We start from the raw sequence: 6531 nt of genomic DNA, 5'->3' as shown, positions 1-6531 counted from the left end.
AAAAAATCGGAATTGGGTCATTTCAGCCTGCAGTGTGAACGTAGCATATGTCACAACTACAACCTCTCTCCAACAGCTTTTTTTCGTCTGCTTCTAATTCACAATTTTGAATAAGGAAATACTCAGAAATGAAATCTTAAGCAGAATTATCTTTATCTATCTCAGGGGTATCCAGATTTGGTGAGGAAAAAACTGTGTGAGGGTTGACCATTCGGCCTATTATTAACGATTTTTAATACAATTAAATGCAAATGGACAGTTGAATGAACTTTTCTTGCAGGGGTGTTTTCGTTTCTTCACATAAAATTCATCTAAACACATTTGAACCAAAATGACTAAATTCTGCATTTGAAGACCAGAAAATAAAATTAAGAAAAACTTTGGGTGAAAATTAATAATTGATTAGCAAAAAATCTGGGTTCATACGAAATGTCACAGTTCATTCATTATAAAATTCTCACTGTGAACGTCTAAATTTAAACAGTTTTAACAAGAAAATGGAAAACACTTATCCTTTTCAGTACAAACTACTGTGGTTTTGATCACACAAAAAAACTTTGAATTGATTTACTACAGAAGCCTGAACAAAATCTTTCCATTCACTATTGCGATGGTTCTACTGAGATCTCGATTGCTTAAAGGCTGTGGTTAATGCACAACATGTCGTTCAAGTGAGAGTCCTTTAGTCCTGTCCTCATGCAGTTCTTGTCAAAGTTCATAACAGAGAATGTCTTCTCACTTAAGTATGTGGAGCCAAACAAGCTTAGCAAACGTTCACATCTGCTGAAAGCTGCTTTTATGCAGCTGGGAGTAAAAGTTGATAACCGGGAGCTGTTGGTGTCGATTGCGACACAACGTCACTCTGCAGCTCAATGAACTCTGCAGGTGGGCTAGAGTGTCATCAGGGTGCACGGAGAAATTCCTCTTAAAAAAAAAAAAAATGAGCGGTGTCGGACGTGTCTGTGCTTTCATCGCAGGCTAATAAAAATAACTCAAATTCTGCTCCTTTTGCCTCCAAATGTCTTTCAATATCGGATGAAATGTCTTCAATTCTCCGGACTACAGCGTTCCAGAAAAACATTAGCAAACTCTTGCTTCTTATTAGGACAAATGTTCTCCACCATTTTCATCTGCAGTCTTTACTAAATAATACCCTTTTGGTGAAAGGTTTGCAGTGCTATAAATGTTGCTACCTCGTAGCTCACTTGTGAGGGGTTTTCATTTGACTCACGGGTTTTCGTGAAAAACACTGCTGTCCCGTAAAACATTTTCCAGTTGCTTCAAATTTGTGCACGTAGTTTGTCGTAGATGGCATGTTTTGTCTGGCATGTTTTGCCTGGTAGTCCCCTTTGATATTAAACGCCTTAAAAAACAGCCACAGTCTCTTAGCATATTAGACAGACAGTTGATTTGTCTTTCAATAAAAAATATGCCAATTTCCACTTGGAAGCGGCGTCCCTCATTTTTCAGCCAATCACAATCAAGCAATCATGCTCACAGTTCTTAGAAAGTGCAAAGGGCCACAGATTATAGATTTTATGACATAAGCTTGCAGGCCAATTAAAAAATGGGATGCGGTCCAAAATTGGCCCGTGGGCCGGACGTTGGACATCCCTGATCTATGTCCTCCATCATCAGAAAAATGCTCCAAGAACATGTTGATAACATTAAAAACACAATTTTGGAGTGGGTCTCTAGACGAGGCAGTCACTGTAATCAACCTTTTCTAGAATTTAATTAGCCCATTTCTTCCTCACGATATGATCTTTCTGTCATTACCCAGCAGATGCCACCAACTTATACCGATAAATGTCAATTATAGCAACTTCCGTATTTTTAACAAACAAGCTTTAGTGTCATGGATACAGAACGCTGAGACGAGACGGACGGATGATATCATTCTTAAGTGTGGCAGATGATGGCTTTCTTATTGGACTAAATGGATAAAACAAAAGCTTTGTGATAGCAACCCAAACTGAACCTCCAATTACTATCATGCATGGCTCATAACAATAGGATGATCACTAAAAAGAAACTGTCATCAAGTGATAATTACATCCAGAGCTCATCAGAGGGATGTGTAGCAGTGTGGAATGTGCATCTCTTTTGCTTTTATTGTCAGCGAGCAAACAGCTTTCCCATGAATACAACTGATTCATTAACACTCTTATTTAATTAACCAGATATTAATGAATAAGTGGTGTGAAGGGAATGACTGGTGAGAAGGCTGAAAAAGATGTTATTTTGATTATTTCACGCTGAAGTGAAACAGATGCTTACATTTTTATGCTCCTTGCACCAAACAGCAAACATGCTCAGGTAATAGTAATCTGCAGAACAAATTGGCCTCTTCTTCATCATGTCTGCAGAGACAACTGTGTCAGTTTCTTTTCAGAACCAGATTTTTTGTAATGGTTTTTGCATTGCTGATTCCAAAATAAGGACTGATTTGAAGTGCTTTTTATTTTTTCAAAGCTGGCTTTTCTTGTTCTTTTTTTTCCAAGTGGAAACCATCATTTCATCTTTTTCTTTACATTTTGCTGTGGCAGAGGCCGTGGAAAATGGCTATTCAACCAGATGTTTCCCGCTGGATTTTGCTATAACAGAGATAGAGATCAGAACCTAGTTTGTGTTAACACCCTATGGATTACCTACGGCTGCTTATGTATCACGTGAACACCTAGTGGTTGCTGTATTTGTATTTGCGTGGGGTCAGTAAGGGGTATGTATACATTACTAACAACTAGAGTGTGGTGTAGGGGCTCCGTACATCGGCATCACTCACAAAAGCTGAAATTCACTGGTCCGTCCATGGTGCGTCTCTGTTGTGCTGACACACACACACGAAAAACGTTAATTAATCAATCAGAAGGTTTACATCGTCTCCGTCATGTCTGATTCCCCCCCGCATCGCAACCCAACACAACGCATTGCAACGCAACACAACACATTGCAACGCAACACAACGCATTGCAATGCAACGTAAGCTTTAGCAGGAGTTCTATTTGCAGTCCTTGTCAATTTTGCCCAAACACCCCAGCCAAGGGTGAGAAAACACTCGTGAACAGTCTAAAATGTAGAAGTAATAAATATTGCATTTAAAGTATGAGAATATAAATTAAAATAAGTGAATACATAAAAAGTGCATAAAAAAGTCGAAAACACTTAGAATATAATTTAGAATAAGTTAAGACGTAAAAAGTACAACTTGACTATAAAGCAGTTAGCAAATGAATATGTCATACAATATATAATAAAATATAAGAGTAACATTCTAAATCCCACATACAAGACTTAGTTAAAAGCTAAATTAAACAGATGTGTCATAACCATTGTGCTATCCTAGACACTTTAACATTGGGAGTTGGGTCATCTAGACCCACTAGACAGTGCTCCGAACCTTTTTTCTTCAGTGATTTGTGAACCTCACTGGTGTCCATGGATTACATGAAATCTTTTCACCTTTATCCACCTTTGTCATGGTAGGGAGAACACCTCAATGTAAGGGTGGGGTCATCTAAGATAGCACAAGGGTTTAGGTTTGTTTTAGAATCTCGACATGAGGCCCTCACAACCTCAGGCAGGTTGTTCAAAGACGAAGCCCAAATTATCTAAACGAGGAGGCCTTGCTGTGGATTTTTGTTCTGACCCTAGGGGGCTTTAGCAGGTTGAAGATCTAAGGGCTCTGATATAAAAGAAGGACCAATACCATGAAAACGCTTATAAACTATTAAAAGAATCTTAAAATCAATCCTAAAGCTGACAGGGAGCCAGTGCAGAGATTTTAAGATTGGCAGAATGTGCTCCCTCTTCCTGGTTCTCGTTAAAAGGCATGCAGCAAAGTTTTGGACTAGCTGCACGCAATAAAGAGTGCTTTTCTTTACAACAGAAAGGAGGGCATTACAGTAATCTATTCTTGATTCGATGAAAGAATGTTTTAAAATGTCAGTGCTGGCTCTAAAGAGAAAAGGTCTCACTTGGGCAATATTCCTCAGATGGTACACTCAATAATGGTACGTTCTTTTTCATGTTGTCCCTTGACGTGGCCGTACTATCCTCAAGGTAATCTTAGCTCAAGCAAGACACACATGCACTCCCTCTAAAAATACAGCACCTCTCTCTTGGACCTTCCAAAGGCCCAGACAACCCAAAAACCTGCAGCATCTGTACAGGTCAACCATGTAACATTCTCTTTTTATTGATATTTTGGCAAAATAAAATCTTCATTGACAGGAAAAGTATTTTTTTTTTGGGCTAAAAACAGTTCATAAAAAAAGAAAACTTCATAAAAAAAAATGTTTCATCAAATTTCATGGTAGCATACCTTTTGTCTATAAGTGAATTAAGAGTCCTGTTAAAACCAAATTAGTGAAATATATATGTAAACAAATCAAATGGAATATTTTGACAATCATCATCTTAAAAAAAATAGTTCATTAAGAGTATATACACCAGTAATCATTTTAGCTTGTGTAAGGTATAACAGTTATGGCTACAGGTTTATGCTGCTTAAACTATAACATACACATGTAGTGTTGTATAGGCTAGTTTGTAAATGGTAAATGGCATATAATTATATAGCGTTTTTCTTCCTACAAGGACAAAGTGCTTTACAGTCACAGTCTCATTCACCCAGTCACACACACATTCACACACTGGTGGCCGCTCCGCTGCCAAACACAGGCGCCCGCCTACCACCAGATGCAAAGTGGGGTTCTGTGTCTTGCCCAAGGACACTTCGACTCATGGGTGTGCAAGGCGGGAATCAAACCTGCAATCTTATGATCGTGGGTTGACCACCCTACCACTGCACCACGGCCGCCCTAGTTTGTGAAACCTTTATGTTAATAACATGACTCAATGAGTCAGAGGAAGAGCCTCACTGCATTGTGTGGCCCATAATAACAAAATCTTATGAATATCACCTGATTTTATCATTTATTTATATTTGTTTTAAGCTCTAAGGAGCAGCCACTTGTAAAATTCCGGATGTTGAACCATGACCATGAAAACTTTATCTATGAGGCAGAAGGAAGTTTTATAAATATGTACCTGCTGATTTTTCATGCAAGTATTGGATCATGACTTATCATAATTGTTCAGGTTGTCTCCAGACCATCTCAGGACTTCAGGTTATGGCACATTGTATGATATTTGGTTCAGAAAATAAAATGTTCCTCATAAAAATGCCTCTAATTTCTAAATCTAAGAGATAATTTAAATCAAACCTGTTTCCATTTTAACGTTAGATATAACTTTAACCTGAACCACGCGACTGTTATATGGCAGCACTTTGTAATTTTATTTCCATACATTCTAAACATAATATAATGTAATCAATTAGGATTAGGGAAGAAAAAAACCTTAAGATTTTTCACAAAGTCATGTCAAAGCAACAACAAAGTTGACTGTGGTTTCAAAACATTTTTTTTATTTACCGCTTCATTTTCTTGTGTACTAAGGCTAATTCAATTATTCTCAAAAGCAAGACTGACATGGTTGCCATAGTAATATATTATTAAAGATCGTTTCCTTCGTTTAGAGGAGAATACATTTTATTTAGTGTAACTTTTATTTCATTATAGTGATTGGGTGTTCTTACTATTCATTGTTTCTACCAGATGTTATGATATAAAGCAACTAGTCTAATATTAGATGCATTTTAATGATCATGTTAGCAGTTTCACATCCTTTTTTAGTCTTTAAAAACGTGTTTGAAAAGAGTTTAAAGGGCTGCAGAGCCATCAGCTAAGTGAGTCGGCTTGACTGATCACCAAAGTTGAAATAGAAGTAACATTTATCTTCACAGCCAATGGTGGATTTTTGACTGTACATCCATCAGCTTAAATATTTATCATCACTGACTGGATTTTGAAAAAGCAACGTTTGAACAGTTTTTCCTTGGCGGTTGAACTCAGTGAGCCTTTTTTCACCTTACTTCAATTTACTGGGCAAAAGATGCAAGTGCAAAACAAACATAAAAGAATGAACATATAAAAATCCGAGCTCTTTTGGTACATAGAATAAGGTTGAACTGCTCTTTGACAATATATAGTTTTTATGTATCAGTGTTTTTTTCTGTTGATCAAAAAACACTAAAAACCCATCATGTAGCAGTTATGGCAAGAATATATCAGCTGTAATTTAAAATATCTATATAAAGTTAGTTATACCAATGTTTTTCTCAAGTTTAATCATCGTAACCCTTGTGCTATCTTAGATGACCCCACCCTTACATTGATGTCTTATTCCTACCATGACAAAGGTGGATAAAGGTGGAAAGATTTCATGTAATCCATGGACACCAGTGAAGATCACAAATCATTGAAGAAAAAGTTTCAGAGCACTGTCTAGTGGGTCTAAATGACCCAACTCCCAATGTTAAGGTGCCTAGGATAGCACAAGGGTTAATACATTTTTAGTTGCTGACCTTGATCAAAATGTGAAGTAAATGCAATTGCAAAAATGCTATTGACTCATATATGTATACATGTATAAAACCTTTTTTAGTGTATTAGTCTGTGGCTCACT

Source organism: Oryzias latipes, chromosome 11, assembly GCF_002234675.1.
Source record: "Oryzias latipes chromosome 11, ASM223467v1".
Classification (NCBI taxonomy): domain Eukaryota; kingdom Metazoa; phylum Chordata; class Actinopteri; order Beloniformes; family Adrianichthyidae; genus Oryzias; species Oryzias latipes.
This window is presented reverse-complemented; position numbering follows the sequence as displayed.